This window comes from Numida meleagris, chromosome 17 (assembly GCF_002078875.1).
Source record: "Numida meleagris isolate 19003 breed g44 Domestic line chromosome 17, NumMel1.0, whole genome shotgun sequence".
Lineage (NCBI taxonomy): Eukaryota > Metazoa > Chordata > Aves > Galliformes > Numididae > Numida > Numida meleagris.
This window is the reverse complement of record NC_034425.1, coordinates 9,111,274-9,129,035: the sequence shown is the minus strand read 5'-3', so window position 1 is coordinate 9,129,035 and position 17,762 is coordinate 9,111,274. Positions and strand designations below refer to the sequence as shown.

At 39.3% G+C, this 17,762-nt stretch overlaps 1 long non-coding RNA gene across 1 annotated transcript in view; it reads left to right on the top strand.

Annotated features, from left to right (window-relative positions):
* The window catches only part of LOC110407256, a 322,658-nt gene that overhangs the window by 145,615 nt on the left and 159,281 nt on the right, over nucleotides 1-17,762 (top strand). Inside the window, exon 5 of the long non-coding RNA XR_002443835.1 lies at nucleotides 707-861. This is a non-coding gene — a long non-coding RNA (uncharacterized LOC110407256). The remainder of the gene's footprint in view (nucleotides 1-706; nucleotides 862-17,762) is intronic.

The window sequence follows — 17,762 nt, the reverse complement described above, 5'->3', positions numbered from 1 at the left end:
CAGAGGCCGTGATTCAGTTTGCCTTCCGCATCTCAAAAGAATGATGATCGATAGACTGAACACAGCTATGTTTCATCACTATGTGAAACTGCAAATAACTTTGGCTTTGCAGTGGCTCTGCTGGGCTCGGACTTGGAGCTGACAGAATCATGAGACTGTGGCAGTGAATGGACCTATGACAAATTTACAGCGATGCAATTGAGAACAGAGTTTTGCAGAATATTTTGTAGACAGTAACAGTGATTTTCTGCTGGTGCTTTCTACAAATCTTCTTGGTTTTTTTTTTGTATAGTATAATTACTAAATGAATTTGCCTAGTAGATGTGTACCGTATATGTTTTTTGATGATGTGATAGCAATGTTTCTGATCAGAATACGTAGCAGTCCCATTCACAATGTATTTTTATAAGAGATCAGGAAAGTCCGATTGAATATTCTAAATATTCTCTAAACTCATTTGCTTTGATTGCAAAGCAAGATACACCTGCACTTATGCATTACGATATTGGAAATACCATTGCACTTGTGGGCAGTTGACCTTTCAGTACCATGGGGAATGCAGTGACCAAAACACTACTAACTCAGCAAGTTATATCCTCCAAGAATATCCTCCTGACCCCTCAGTACTTTTTCCATTTTTAGGCTAGAAAATCTGATTGATAAAAGGATTCATGATTTATGAGAACTTTTTCCTGTTATATTTTAGGATTTCCTCAAAAAAAGCCTGATTGTGAGTGGAAAACTTCCTGCACGTAATGGGAAGGTGCCTGAGCATTTTACTGACCTGAGATTGCATCCAGATGCTTTTGCAAGGATCCAGGCTAAAAGGCTTTCCTTCTGTCTTTTCCAATGAGACTTCAGGTAAGAAATGTGCTGCACAGCACTACCTTTTGTTGGCCCAGCTGGTGAAAGGCTGCAGTATCCAACTGAGTGACTCATTGCACAGGAAAGTGTGGATACACTGTCAAAGTCAGCTTCTGCAGAGCTTCTGTCTAAGCAAATTCAGGCTCTATTTACTGTTGTCCAAATTGCTTTGGCGTTACACAGCGGTGTCATTAACAGCAGGGATTTGGTCACCCAGAGTTGGACCTGGTTTTGTGTTTTTCTCATGTTGAAAACATTCTTCTAGTTGAAAAGGTAAATGGTAGGTGGAAAATCTTGGTCAGGGGTGAGCTCTGCAAACTTGATGTACTTGCATGTACTTTGAAGTGCGTTCTTCTTCTCCATGTGGTTCATAACCAAAGCTGTACTCTGTGAGTGCACCAAAGCTGGTGCTGCTATGTAGAAAGGTAAAATGAACCGCCATCCTTAGGGGAGTATTGTCTGGTCAGTATAGGTGCTTTTGTGGCAAAACTAGATATGTTTTTCATGTAGTGACTTTTTAAGATGTGTTTTTGTCTAAGCTTCTTTAGATTAAATTTCTTCTAATGTCACGAAAGAGTCCAAATGAATATCTGCTGCCAAGATCAGAGCTGGAGGTGTGTAGCAGCCAGCCTTTATAGAACACCAAAAGCAAGAGAGGAATAAGCTGGGCTTAAAGGAAAGCAGGCAGAAAGGATGCAGAGATACCAGACTAGGTACAACTTTCTGAAATGAAGTCCTGTAGGTCAAATTAGAAACACATCTGTCAATGTATTCCTATCACATATAGAACAGCTAATTTAAATAGCATTATGAAAATTTAATTAAGCATAATCTGCAAAAACCTGAAGTATAAAACTAAAGGACAAAAATTAATAGTGCAAGAATGAGATTCACTCAGATTTAAGCTAATGGTTTCTACATGATAGCTCCTGTTAAACCATGGACTCATCTGGGGAATGCAGGATAGTAAATTTTTATCAGCATTTAATTTTGTTTAATTTAGAGCAGAGTTTTATAATAACATTTTCCACGGAATACTCAAATTAGACTAATTACGTGTGTCAATTTTTGTCCATAAATCATTTTTAAAAATAGACTTGGGACACGAGGTGGGTAATACGCTACATTAATGATAATGTATTTTAGAGTGATGTTTTTATTTGGATGCAGCAGAAACTGATGGTGCTATTTGTTATGTATTTGTAAAGATTATAAAGTCACAAGTGGAAACGACGTAAGGTGTGATGAGAGGTCTCATGATTAAGCAAAGCCCGAATCAAATCCATAATACAGAAATTAAGTGATCCCTTGGAAATGATGTACAAAACATGACCGCAGAGCAGCCTGGGGTGGGTCCAAAGCCCCCTGAGCTGCAGCTTGGAGCCTCGGGGGGATGTTCTAGAAGAGAACGAGCACTATGTTACCCTGGTCAAGCAGCATCAGAAGCTTGATGCTGGGGCTGGGAGTAGGGCTGCTGTGTGAAGCTGCCAGTGTTTCACCAAAGAACAAGTTCATCATGTGGAAGAAGTCAGAAGTTGGACAGAAAGGGGCCAGTAATGCCAATTTAGTGGCCTGACGTAGGAGTAAGAAATCTGATGTACTTTTGTGTTCAAACATAAGTATTTCCTCACAAACCTTATGCTCTGGCATATGCGAAGTGTGGTATTTACTCATGTGATTTCTGCATTTGGGAATTAAACCAGGTGCATCTGGACTTGGGTCCAGCAGCGCTCGTAGTGCAGTGTAGCATTGTCAGATAGGGTGGCTGCTGAGACATCTCCAGGGTGAAGTCAGATTCCAGTGGAAGCGACTCACTGCGTTCCCAGAGGGTAGATCTGGTGAGTGGACTTTGTCATCTAACTATTGATTCATGTCTAGTTTATTGGATCTGATTTAACATCTGAATCTTTTAAAATCTGATTTTATTTAATACACTGAAATGTCGTGTTACCAAGCGGTTAGGCAGAGGTAGCTACTGTTGATGAATTGCTCATAGGATGACTTTCTGTGTTTTGTGGGCTCTCAGGGGACCTGAGATGTGAGTGGCTAGCCCTTTTGGGTTAAGTCTGCACTGAAAGGGGAGATGTTTGCCCCTCAGGGACGGTGCTCAGATCCACGTCCTGAATTCCTGCAGAGTTCCATCAGCCCTGCTCAGCTCTTGGTCACGGTTGCTGTTTTTTCCTAAACTGATTCATTTGAATTCTGTGCAGGTGTACCTACACATAGTGCACTGAAGACTGTACACATACCCCTAGGCTACTGGAAGTGCTGGCTAATGATGTTTATTCCACTCAAAGATTCTTTAATTTAGCTGGCAACTGCATAACATGATCCAGTACCTGAAAACCAGACTTGCAAGCATTCAAGTTGGAAACAAAAGCCCAGCTTTTTAAAACAGTGAGAGTAATTAATCATTGGCGTAGTTTATCCGAGTAGCAAATTCTTGTTCATGTAGGTGTTTAAGAAGAGCATGTAGTTCTCACTTAACATATATGGATGTCTCATTAATAAAAGGCACCTCTGTAGCAAAGGAGCTATGGCAATTACCACAAGAATGTCAGACTTGAACTCCTCCTCAGCAGCAAGCTCTGGGGCTTCGTGCAGAGGTGGGCACGTGGCTGTGTGTGCAGGAGGCCAGAAGCTGGACCACATTTTGGTCTTCGCTTTTGGTCACTTACAACAAGGGGAAGATTCTTTGCAGGTGCTAGCAAGCTGTGCTTAGTTTGACATTCATGTGCAGAATCCCTAAAGCGCTGCAATTTGATGAGGCTTTCACTGTGGGAGAAAAGATGTGTGCACCTTTCTGCTCTTGCTAACAGAAATTCGTTATTGGGTTTATTGAAGGATTCTTCACTAATACGAAGTGAAAGAAGTAATAAAAAAAAATCCTTCTAGTTGAAAAACTTTTCTGCATCACTAGTGCTATTTGAGAACTAATGCATTAAGATACTTTCTTAAGAAACAAATAACTATTTATATTGTTTCTCACCTTTTCTTACTCCTTCCTGTCTATTTTCCATTTACTATCTCTCCTTGTAGCGCAGTGCTAGCTGTTTGTCAGATACAAGGCTTCACTGCTGAAATAATATGCTATTCATTGCTAGAAGCCTGATAATGGGTAAAAGATCAGTCCTATCTGCAAGCGCTCTTGGCTTTGAAAAGTTGTGGTCTTCTGTAATGAATGTTTTTTATGTTACATTATGTGATTTGTCATATCAGAGAGAGGGGAAAAGAAAAAAGGAATTTGAAGAAAAAGATTCATTGGATACTTCATGTGTGTTTTCTTGACACCTGCTGTAGGGAACCTGCTTTAGCAGGGCTTGGGCTTCGTGGTCTCCAGAAGTCCCCTCCAACCCCTAACGGTACGTTTGTAGGATCAGGTTTTGTACTAGTTTTGTTTGTGGTCATTGCATTGCATGCAAATTTCTGTTGTTAGGTAGAAAGCTGTCTGTAATGCTTGTAAGTTGGCTTACCTTTATTTTGCATTTAATTCCGCCTATTCTACTACCAAATTTCAGAAGTCCTGGTTCTACTGAATTGAAAATCCCATTGGCCTCACAAGAGAAAAAATTAAGTCTCGGTGGGTCTTGATAAGAAGTAAGCTGCAGGCTGGCACTCTGCACAGAGGTGTCATCAGCTTCCTGTATTGTTAACTCATGTAGAAGTGCTAAGTGTGTAGATGTGCTTTTAACCACACCTACATATGCACACGATTGTGTCTGATAGACTCAAGGAGTTTTCCATTTAGAGGTAGATCCAAGTAATGCAAGAGTAATGAGATCAGTTTGTTCTGGGCTTTCATTGACTTTCTGATTACTTCTAGCTCAAGCTAGAAGCCAGCATGGATAATTGCATTCTTCCTACATAATTTCCCTCGTAGCTTCAGTTGCATATGGCATTCTTTGTCTCTTATTGTTTTTGGTTGTGTTTGTTTGCTGAGAACTAGTGAACAGTTTTACATTTCACCTCAGAACTGGCTGCGTTTCAGTAGCTCATGAAATGTTTTGTATTTTGTGGTGTTTGTAAAGCCCTCAGGACTGTTTGGGATTAAGGGCCCCATCTGAATTGAACAGTATCTTATTTCCATCCTTGACATCCTTCATAATGTGAAGACATTAGAATTTTCCTAAGAATTTTAGCTCTTTATGGAACTGCTGAGGTTGGAAGGAACCTCTGGAGATGGAATAGTCCAGCCCCTTGCTCGGAGCAGGTTGCTGAAACTGCTTTTGAATATCTCCGAGAATGGAGACTGCAGTACCTCAGTGAGCAACTTGTGCCGGTGTTTGACTACCTTCACTGTAAAAGTCAGTTAGTTACTGCTGATGTTTAAGCAGAATTTTATATAGAGTTTTAGTATAGAGTTTGTATCTCCTCAGATATCAGATGCTCCAAGTCCTCAACCACAGCCACGGCCTTTTGCTGGATTCCAGTCTGCCTGCAGCTGGGGGCACGGCACTCTGGGTGTGCTCTCAGTGCACAGACAACAATCTCCCTCGTTACGCTGGCAGTGCTCTTCCTAGCATACATGTGGATGCTCGTAGTCATCTTTTGCCATAAGGGCATGTTGCTGACTCGTGTTCTCATTCTGTGCTTTCAGAATTTTTGTGTATCCCCTTCTTCCTCCTTTTACTCATTACTTCCTTTTGTCCTTCAAGCTGTCACAAAAATGCCAGTTTTATTTTAGAACCTCTTCATTTTAAAATCTCTGTGACAAAGTAGTTTATATTGTGGTTGGTAAAGTAGATCCCAAAGCAGAAGTTTCAAGGAGTCATGAGAGCCTGAAAAGCTTTATTTCTCCCAATGCTTTTGCAGCATTTGAGAGTTTTCATCAAATTGTGAGTCAGTGAAATAAGGTTGCAACTGGAACAATGAGTATACAGTATTACCAGTGCTGAGAATGAGGCTTTCTGGTGACTGAGGCTGTCCTGTTAGGTGGTCTGGGGCCTTTGCAGAAGGGGTTTCAGCAGTGTGAAGAGACGATTAAAAATGACATTACCTATAATGTGTATAAAAATCTAATTAGAACAGTGTAAAGGTTTATGGCAATCTGGCATCCATTTCTTGTTCAACTGCAGACTTGCTGAATAACTTGCTGAAGTCGTTTATCTTTGCAGGTCCTTATATTTTTATCAGTAAAAGAATGAGGGAAAGCATTGCTGAATGCTCATTGTTACATTGCGCAGCAGGGGAAGTTCAGTCTGCTATTAATCACTCCTTCAAATGTTACAGCGGTAAGAGTTGTAGATACACATACAAATACATATCGAGAGAAGCTGTTAAAAGTTGTGCAGTGTGTGCTTTTCTTTAATTATTTTTTTCTCTAGTGAAGCCACAGTTGTCCTTCATGTTAAATAGCTGATGGCCAATCTCATCATATTGTACTGCCTACTTCAAACGAGAATTTAATTTGCAGCTCAAATTCAGGGAATGATGGTGGAATTCTGTATAAAAGCTTTGCTAAAAAAAAACCAACAAAACAACGAACAAAAATGGAATTCTTGTGGAGCCCATTAAATGGCAGTTATAAAATCAGTATCATAAAGTGAAATTGTGGCACATTTCTCATTGCATGACAACTTCTGTAGTTATTTTATCGTTGAAAATTCACTTCTAAGGTGCATTAATTTCTAATTCATCTCATAAACTTTTGTTGAATTGCCAAAAATATAAAAATACTTGGCTGTTATACACTGTTCTCTTAAATATTTTTATATGTGTATATATTTTATTTAATAGAGTTTGTAATTAGTCTGGCAAACAGTTGTATCTATGGGAATTTTCAAAGCTTACCTGTCAGGATTGCCTATTGCTATTAAGCTTGTATGCATCCACGTGAGGAGATTTCTCCTTTATTTCTAATTAAACTCGTGGGAAACTTCAGACGTGCCTCCTGCAGAGCTAATTCCCTGTCCAGACCTGATCACTGATTTCATTTTTTGGCTGTGCTCGCTGTCACTGACTGTAGCTCACATGGTTCCTGCTCCATACTTCTGAGAGCTTGCAGACCTATCTGATTTTAACATATTACTATCCATATTTCTTAAAATATAACTATCTATCTTTGACTGGTTTTAATGGCAGTAAAATCATTTAGCAAATATGGAATTCCACTCAGGATTCCCAGGCTTGAAAGCTGCAGATATGGTCCCAAATTTGAGAATTGAAACTGAATCCTGTTGAGAAGAGAGATCCATTTTTGGTTCTAGCCGCCCCACAAAGTGCTATGATTTTTGCAGGAAGTCTGCAGTTATTCGAAAGGTGAATTAGTTTTGTTCCTTTCTAAAACAGAAAAGAGTAACTGAAGATATAAAAACTCTGTATGTTATAATGGAGTCATTTTAAAAGATGATTGTTCTCCTTCTTATTTTTAGGATGTCAAAATGTAATGTATCCATAGAAAGTTAACCTGATCTCTTTTTACAACTCGTGTAATGTTTGTGCTGCTGTTCTTTTCTAAGATCTGTGTCATCTCCCTGAGACAGGAATGTTACTTTCTTTAAAGCTGGTGTTCCAAAAATACCTCACTTAAGTAATAGTTTCTGTCACAGGAGATGACAGAAATGGCATAATGTCTTTGGCAGAACTGGGAGAATTATTAGTACACAGAAGGTTAGCATTTTGAATGTTGCCTTATGCATGCCACGTTCATTTTTCAGTCTCGCTGTATCCTCTGGCGGATCTGCAGCAGTTGCTGGGGCATCATCCTGGGTTCTGCTGTTTGCAGTGTTCCGCAGACCAGGAGAGTTGTTTCTGTATTCCATTTGTGGTTGTTAAAGTAGTGGTATCCACTGTGTGTTGATGGTCATAGCTCTAGCAGTGCACTTTGGTTCACCAGGACACTGGCCCTAAAAGAGGAGGCTTGGGCTCCCGGGACAGATCATTTCCTCAGGCCCTGGAATTTCTTGGGAAAGCCCCAAATGAATGGAACGTGTCTAGATTTAAAAACTTCACCTGTTTTCACTTCATCGTATGAATCAAGTGGGTGTGACTTACAGTCAGGAGAACCATTAAGATCTGGCTAAGGCCATGATCCCACTTTGTCAGCTCATTACAAACATGGGGCAGCGTCTGTACGATGAATGCCAGATGATGCTCATTATCCAGAAGCGTGCAACTTGGAGTAGTAGGATTGTCTCTTAGGTGTTGCACAAAGCAGTGAAACCGTCCTTTAACTGAGTACACAAACTATGAAACTGGAGAATTTTTGTGAATTTTTAGCCGGATCTCAGCTGTGTGATAATTTCTTGAAAGGATTCTTATTCTCTGTTAACATTCTGTAATGCAGGAAAGCCAAATCTAGCACCGAATGGAAATAGTTCAGTACCATCAAAACAGAATACTTTGGCAGTCCAAGAGACGTGCAGACATTCAACCTGTATAGAGGCTTTGAGACCTTGCAAAGGGTGAATTCTTTCTTTTTAAAATCTCAGATATTCTCAGAATTGAGGGGGAAAATACTCAGCTAGCGACATTTCAAGTGGGGAATTTCGACTATTTCCTACATGAGAGCTCAGTGTGATGTGAATTTTATCATTGCTGACGTTTAGAAATTACTGACGAGTATCCTTTAGAGCCATGTGTGTACTACGTTCTCCAGAAAATCCTTCTTTGCTGTTTGGATAATGCATGTGCTAACTAAGGCACTTCACCTTGCTTTCTGAGTTAATGGCACCCTGTGACTAGTGGCCTTGTCTCTTTGAGTCATGAGTGGGAATGGCTGGAGAGAGTAGTTACTGCCTGATGGGAGCAGCTGTGTGATGGGGAGCATCACCCATTGCAGCCCTGCTCTTTATCTTCTGACTGAAGCTCGGAGATTTAGGTTTGTTTCTTAATAGCTTTTCTGTAATCCACACTTTTCATTGTGATTCGTATCTAGGAGGCAGATATTAAGTATTAATAAACCTGCTATTTAGCTTGTTTTTACCAGGTGGGGAAAATTGAGAACCTGATTTGTCAAGGCATTTAAAAGCATGTTAAAAGTCCCATTAAAATCAGTGCAACCATTCATGTGTCTTAAATATAAGGCTTCAACATGACTGAGACCACTGCTCAGCACATGACAGAATATAGCCCTAATACATTGCCTCTGTATTTCCATACACTCTAGATTTACACATTAAATAAATCAGTCATCCTTACAAGATTAGAGATTGTAATAAAGCATTTAGTATCTGAAAGTCTTTGCTTTTTTGTCTTACACAAGCATCATGAAATCTTAATGTTATTAGAGGTTAAATAATTTATGTTGCTTGCATAAGAGAAAATGGCATTGAGTGCCCATGGACTGTGGGCTTGATTTTCTGGATGTCCTTTACTGACAAAATATAATAACGTGCATTAGGATCAGGAAAATGTTTATTCACCAAAAAAAAATGCCATCACCATCAAAAATTATTATACGTGTAATTGTCAAGAAAGAATTTGAGGAACAAATACATCTTATAGCAGTAAAGCATGGTTATTTTGTAAACTGACATTGTTTTTCTATGCAGTAGTTGATCCGTCAGTCCTTAAGAATTACACAACTATTTCTTTCCCTCAGAGAAACCTATTGTATGCCTACAGAAATGTACGTGTACCAAGGTGTAATGGTGCACTCTACCATCAGCTAGTTAGAAAGATTTACAGGAGAAGTTCTCTCGCTTATTTAGGTGAGATCTTACTGATTTTGCTTCAAGGTTCCAGTCATCAACAAGGAAGGCATTTAGACGTGAGGCAAATGTAGTTTATAGATCTGTAGCTGGACTGAGGAATTCAGAAAGTCACTGGGAATGTCTGAGAATAGCTGTCTAAGAAAATGGTTTAAATGCCATACATTGTGCACTAGAGAAAGGAAGAAAGAAGATAAGCTATTGCTGATAGTTTCTAACGTGCTGATTCATTCCCTTATGTAGTACTGGTTTGGTATTGAGTTTGAACATCTATTTCTGTTACCTGTATTATTTATTTTGAATGCATCCTTCTGGAAAACCACATTATGAAACAGTAATGTAATGATTCATATTAAATTTTGTGCAGGCCATTGATTGGGTTTGGATTCAAATGCTCCCAAGATTGTGATTAAGCAAAGTTCTAGTTCAGGGTGATCAATAACTTTAACATCGTTTTTTTCTCTGAACTTTGAAGTTCAAATTCTTATTTTTTGCTGAGTATCTCAGAAACCTTCAAAATAGGATACATTTAAGAGAGAGGAAAGCTGTAGGAAAGAAAACTTTCCACTTGAATCAAAGCAAAACCTCTTTGCTTAATTTGGGACTCATCAACTGCTTAATTCAGTTTCTCATCTTCCAAACTGTGTTATCTGAGTTTTGAGCCTAATATGCTTGGTTGTTTGTGATAAAGATAACACTTCCTTGTCATACACTTGACTGCTGCAAGGTAACTAAAGCTAATAAATGTGAATAAGGAGAAAATTAATGATGTTATTTACTACTTCTCATTAAGGGCATTAAAGCAGATGTGCATCAGGGAAAAAAGGATTAATTAATACAGGCCAATAAGTGCAAGGTTTAAAATGAAAGCAATTTAAAAATATTTACTAGTGAATAGCTTATAATGGGATACCTTTTTTTTAAAAAAAAAAAAAAGTACCCAATTTAGAAATCATGGCAAAGAGTTAAATTAAGTTACAATAAATCTGATGACTTCCAGTGATTAGAAGTCCAAAACTGTTGTTCCCATCTGCTTAATAAATATTCCATCAGAGCAGTGTGATGCAAGGATTTGAGTGATCTCATTTTAAGAATGTAGCCATCAGCTTTACTGTAGCCTACATAGAAGGCATAACCCTGATGCCAAATCATATGCAGAGCTAGTGAGAGCTGTGCATCTACAGGGTGAAAATTCACGAGGAATTCCTTGATTGTGTCAGCAGCCAGTGGATGCTACAAAGACAGCCTGCTGTGATGGCAAATGACTGAGGGTAGCAAAAGGGTTGCAACAGGACACAGCTGGGTAGAGCCTTCACCAGATGTTTTAGCACAGTGATTGGAATAGGCATTGTCCAAGGATGCTGCGTTTTGGGATATGTACCAAGAGTTTTATTGCTGACCACATCTCATGAATATAAACACATCTTACAGATGAAGACATCAGACTTAAATGGTTTGTTCAGAGCTATAAAGCTGGTCTTCAGCAGTGGAGCTGGTGAAAAGCAGCTTCTGTTGGCTGCGGGGTTCTGTTTCAAAATCAGTTTTCATTTTCTTCTTTCTCCACTCCCTATTTAAAAGTCATATATATTTTAGGTGGAGGGCTTTGTATTAGATAGGAAGGGTCTCAGCACTATGGTAGGTGCTGCAATGGTCTCAAGATGGTATCAAACACCAACTTTTAATTATGAAGAGCAACTTTTATGAGGGAAGTAGAAGGAAGATGCTTGGAAGGTGAGTCTCCAGTGGCCCTCTGGCAGGTGGTGTCTGCTAATAACGTATGTAGTCTGCAGGCAGATGATAGTGCAGACTTAGGCAGCAAAAGGAACAACAACACATCTGTGAGTCCGGCATTACTTGTAGAAGTCCAGTTGCTCCAGTGGGTAAGATTGTGAAATAAGTGGAAAGTTTCACGCTATCTTACAGCAAGTTTTCTGTGTTTTGTTTTTCCTCCCCACTGACCTTGGAAAGGAGGCTTGAGCCAGTAAGGTGTGTTTCTCTTTCCTGTTGTAAATATTTCAGTTTTGAGGAAGTTTGCTTGCTTGCTTGTTTTTTCTTAAGCTTCTTAGTTGATTCCCTGTTCATTCTGTGCATGGTTTCTGATTGGACCTCCCAGAATTCTAACATTCAAATTTCCACAAGGAAACAGTTTTTTGACAAAGCAGTTGTAAAATCTTGATTAGTGAGGGATTATACTTTAGTTACCAGCACTGGTAAACACGCTGTCCTTCAGGTAAAGTGTCTCTACTTTTCTGTATTGGTCTCTTAACAATTAAATGCTATCCAGCTTCGCTTAATGAAAGCATCTCCATCATGTGGTTCCTGCTCCGTGTGAGCCCCATCAATATCAATGAAAAATCCATCCCTTTTGGGAGTTTTAAATGAAGACCAGGCTCATGAGAGCATCTCCATCCCACACAGGCGCTAAGGGGGAACTTGCACTTAAGCATAGAAAACCGATTTCGTTTGAAATGTCGGAGACATCCTGCTAGCTCAGGCTCACCCAAATGATTAAGTACTTGGCAGGTTTTTGGATATAGTGAATGAGAGTACAGCCAAAGGTTTCAGCAGTTACACAGCCAGGCACAACCTGATTAAGACAACAGGCAGAAGGGTAACACGCTGTAAGGTCACCTCGCTGTCTGTGTGAATTCCCACTGGCATCAGAGGCACCAGATCTCCTCAGTGTCAGTGCCACTGCAGCTGGAACAAAACAAGTCTCTGAGGCTTTGCCTGTATATGTAGTTTATTTCTTAGTGGAGTGGAAATAAACAGTTTGAAGGAATAGTTTTGACAAGTAAGGTGGCACCACTGAATAATAGTATACAGGGGTAGACAGCTGGGGTTTGTTTTCTGTTCTTGAATGGGAATGGTGGTTAGTAGAAACAAGGGAGCTTTAAAAAATAATATGTAATATGTGATACAGTATGCAGGCTCAAATACTTACATATATATTTAAGTCCAAGTAAACAAAACCAGCATGCTACACAGTGTTCAATAACTGCAGTGCAAGGTCAGTTAGCCTCCATACAAACTGCAAGTACTTTCAGGCAGATAATGGAGCCCCTAAAACAAAATCAGCTGGCGAGCAAATCAAGTAATGTAATCTCACATGTGTGTACTTGCTTACCAGCATACTTCAAGTCAATTCCAATACTATTTCTGCAAATTTCTGGTACTGGATAGAGTCATAACAGAGAAATAAGTCAATTATTTTCAGAGAGCAAGACCTTCCATTGCTTTTCACAGTCCAGTACCTTGCCACTGTTTAAACCATTACGGCTGATACAAAAGTGTATTTTGGCCTTTGTTGAACCTTGGGAGCCAGCCAACCAGTGCCATTTTTACCCTATCTTCATGCATTTGCTTGACTTGTGCTCCAACTCCCAAACATGGTGTCACCATTTCAGCTCTGAAGAAATAGAAAGCAGAGACTGCTATGTGCAGTGGCAATTACAGTTATTATTACAGTTCTGTTCCCTTGTTAAAATCTTGCTTTAGATTGGAATCTGAGAGCAAGGGCTGGAAATATGTGTTTTGATGTTTTTTTTTTTTTTTTGGCTTTATTGCCTGTAACTAGCCAACACAAAGCGTGAAAGAACGGGGGATTACTCTTGCAGTCTTAATCCTTTAACAGTCTACCAGTAGTAAAGCAAAACCCTAGCCAATAGATTTTAGCTGAAATAATGTTGAGATTGAAGCCTCTGACAGTGGAAATACAAAAGGAAAAAAAATGACAATGAACATTTAGGAGGAATGAAGAACAAGTGCATAGACATGACATAGATCCATCAGCCATTGCAGTAAGCAATAATTTAGCTTTCTGGATGTAACACTTGGCTAACTCAGATGCAAGCCTGGTGCAGAAAATAACATGCACATCGCCCTTAACCCTGCCTGCTAAAATGTAATAGCAATTCTTTCCGGTAACTTAATCAATTGGTATCAGGTTATTATGTGCAGACTGCGAGGATGGTATGATGAGCAGATCTGTTGCCCAAAATGTTAACTTTGAAAGAATAAGCACTTTTCATGTCAACATCTATTGGAAATACCTGAAATGTTTTTTGAGCTATCACTTTTTGATGTGTTTATAAATAAGTTTTTGGACTTTTTCCTTATTATGGAAAGGGAGCAGACATTTAAATATCCATATTTCCATGAAAACAGGATGTCAGTCATTACATAGAGAATAGAACGTATCTATTATTCTATCTAGTATGAGCAGAGCTATGGGGTTGTTAATAGGCTAGAGGAAATGAAAATGCAGTGTGGTGTTTTGATTTAGGGACGTTGGAGGAGGGGTTGGGGGATCTGAGGGCATGTTTTATTTTGCAGAGCTACTCAGTAGCTCTGCCTCCCACCCCAAATTTACTGCATGGTTCAATGGAATGCTTCACTGTGAAGACACCAACACACTGGATCTTCATCTTCCTGAAGGCAGCAGAAGCACATGTCCCCAGAGGCCAGTGCCCAGAGAAGATGATTTATTTGGTGAGAAGTGGAGGGGGCAGGAGGAAGAGATGGGAAAAGGAAAACATGAATAATGTTGCCAGATTTTGCCCTCTAGGTCAGGTAATTACATGAAAGTCTTGACTTCCCATTTTTCTAGCTGTACCTCCAATTATCTTTCTTCAATGTAAGTATGTTTGTGTCCTTAACCATGAAAACTGCAATCTAGAATATAAGATCAAAAGTTTGTGGTTCTGCTCAGAAAGTAAGTTAAAAAAAATGATGCACTTCGAGGCTGTGTGAAACCCGATATACCAGATTATAATTACCTTGTTTTGGCAACAGCTTGGTAAGTTTAGGATGAGAAACCATTTTCTATGAGGGCTAAACCTAGAGCAGCGCATCAGTTAACCCAGGAGCGTTCCCATGTAACTAGTGCCTGCTGAAGGAGTCTCTGAGGACCTACTTGTGAGGGATGTTCAGCATCTTTTCCTTGTTCAGTCTCAAAAGAAGATATGCAAACAAATGCTAAGTACCTCCCCAAACAGATTTCTGAGACTTACCTCAAAGGACAGCGTGTAAGGGCTCCTCTGAAAAGTGCATGGGATTCAAAGGATAGGGACTTGGGGGAGGGAATAAGGCAGAGAAGGAGTGTGTGTGATGCAGAAAGAAATACAGCTCTTAGGAGAAGTTTTGAAAGGAAGAAGAAATAAAAGCTTCATCTTGCTATGTCAAAGAAAAGAGGAGTCAATGAGGAGATCTGAGGATTTCTATAGACTTCCTAATCTTCAAAGGATTTTTAAAATATTAAGGTTTTTTATCATTTATAACTTATTATATGGGACAGAGCAGATTTAAAAAGCCTCTAGGCAAGCATAAAACAAAAATACTTAAAAAAAGAATCAAAACACTGAAAAGTAGCCCACCTCCCTCAGATAAGAAGTCAGTCTCAGATTTATCATCTTATCCAAGAAAAAAAAAATAACAGAATTCCAGTCCAGCTCAGTGGCAATTCAGAACAGAAGGGCAGTAGTTTCCAGAGTAAATTGTGAGGCTGCTAACTGTCAAGTGACACAGGTGAGCACAGCCTCTCGGAGTAGAAATTGAACATAGAACCAAGTGTTGTAACAGAATATTCTCTTAGCATGCTAAGCAAAGCTAGCACTAATTAGCATGCCTGCTCTTCCCTTTGCCATTGATGTTTATGATCCCATGGGAGTTATAATGAAGCAATATACTGCAAACTGCCTGATTTTTGTTACTGTTTTTACTGCTAATGCTACTTGGAAGGAAATTGTTCTTGACCTTTAACTGGTTAAGTTTACAGTAGAGTCTCAACAAGCTGACAATTAGCAACTAATCAATAGAGAGTATCATTGGCTTGGTAGTTCCTTTCCCTGCTAGGTTAGTCTTTTCCTAACCTACGGCTGTCTGTCATTCCACCAAGGCCCCGAAGGAGGGCAGAAAGCAATGCTGATGCAGCTCAGCTGTCCGGATTGACTTCTCAAATGCAGATGGTAAATGGGACTTGCATTTCTGCTGACATATTTTCAGATGCTTTGGAGGAAGCCATGCTTCCAGAATGCATGGAGGCACTTGTCCTCTGAAATCTAGGTTTCTGTTAGGGAGCTGTTGGCGAGCACTGAATCCACACCGTATCTCCAGGTTTTAAAATGAAAATCTTATTGTTGTAACCAATAAAAACTACTTCTACAGTGTGCAAACTGATATCACAATGCCATTGTGTTCAAAGAAGTGATGGACAGCTGTGGGAATATGATTGAAACCAGCCTTATCTCATGCGAACTTATTGAAAGTCCAGGACTGTTTGCGTTCTGCAGTCCCAACACTTTGGATGGCTATAGTATAGATTTCTATAGGTTGATATTTTCATGGTGATTATTCCTGGATAAAATGTTTCGCCTCAAAGGGTTTCTCCAATTAGTGTAGAGCTTACAAAGAGGACTGTACAATGCCCCTTCCAAGCTGCATTGCAGGTAAAATGTTAGAAGCACATCAGGGTAAGGAGGAGTTAGGAAAGTCTGTAGAATACTTGCAAAAACTTGAACTGTTTAAGGTCTAAAGATGACAGGACATCTTTGCCTAGCAGCCCTTCCCTATGCTAGCTTGTGGCTGATTCAGGATTCCTGCTCGGGCAGTTCAGCATGTTTGGTATTGATGACTGACCCAACTTTGGAGTGGTAGTGTGCGTCAAAGGCAGTGCTGTAAAAGGAGCATCCAAGATGTTTGCAGCAAGCTCATGGGGTGCTATCTAACTGCTTGAGAGAATGAGTAGTGTTGTCTTTGAACTACGTGGTTCAGGCTACTACCAAAAATCCTTCTGCACTATGAAAATGTCATTTTTCTCCTATGAAGGCTCATATGTGAAGTAGTTTTGATTAGACTGTTGTTTATAGGTTTTAAGCTAAACCACAACTGACCAAAGTGTTTTGCAGTTTTAGATGAGAGGTCAATATAATTGCCAAGTAATTGTCTGAAAATTACATGAACAGCAAAATAAAGTTGTACTCTTTGTAACAGACAGTGTAAGAAGGGTTCTTGCATTTAATTGACATTTAACAAAATAATTACAAGTCTGTCAGGTTAATTGGAACACACTGTATTTTCAGAGCGCGTAAAATACTAGTTGACCTTTGGTAACTGTGTTAATCAATAACAAACATATAGCATGCTATTATGCCAATTAAATGTCTGTGTATATGTTTCAGATATTTAAAGGTGAAGGTTAAATCTTGTTAAATCATTACACTGTCAGGATAGGGATTTTGCTCTGATGTGTTGCTTCTAGAGAAAATATGCAAACTATCTTGTGAAATGCCCCAGGGGTCCTACTGATCCATTTTAAAATTTACAGCAGACATTTCAAAATCTTGTACTCATATGAGTTACGCTCCTAGGACCCATTCTCAGGATGCATGGTTGTGAGGAGATGTTCCTTTTTGCACCTCTACTCAGTCTCCTTAAAATTCAAATAAATTTTAACGTATGTCTGTGCTGGATGGTGATTCTCCAGCAGTGATTCTCTATAAGTTTCTGACATCCAGAGAAATATAGTGAGGTGACTGCAAGATTACCTTGAACTTAAGGCCTCTTTTGCCAAAGAGATGATTATCTTCTACTGAGATAGAAATGGGATGATGATTTGCATGCACTAACAACACAGTAATGCTTAGTGTGGAATTAAAAGATATTTGAGTTGCCATATACTTTTCTATTGTGCTTAGTGCAGGACCTCAAAGATAAGAAATGGCACATATGAATACAAGTGGTAGATTTATCAATCTGCCGAATTCAATGGAGACATCAAAAAAAACAAGAAAAAGAGATAAAGTACAGTTTTTTCTTACTGCTTTTGTAGGAAATTTTCCAAGATGTTATCTTTGGGAAAAAACAGCCTGTTCACATCATACTAAAAGTGAGCTGAGAACAGGACTGTTGCTCATGCAATGCTTAGCATTACTCTACCAAGCTATAGCAGTCCTAATACGTTGAAGATCTGATCAAATGTATTTTAGAGAAAGGTGCAGTAAATTAGTATGGCCATACTGGCTTTTGCAAGAGTAATATACTTTTGACTTTGCATAAAGATCAATGGAGTGTTAAATTGAGGGTGATTAAATACAGTGTGAAGGGTATGACTGCAAGAGCAAGAATCAGCGAGATCAGGATGCAGTAAAAACAAGGTAATAGTTGAACAAATAATTCTGATACCTGGAGTCCAAAGCTGTGAGCCTTATCTTTAATTTGGTAAGGACATGTAAATCAGATTTTTTCCAA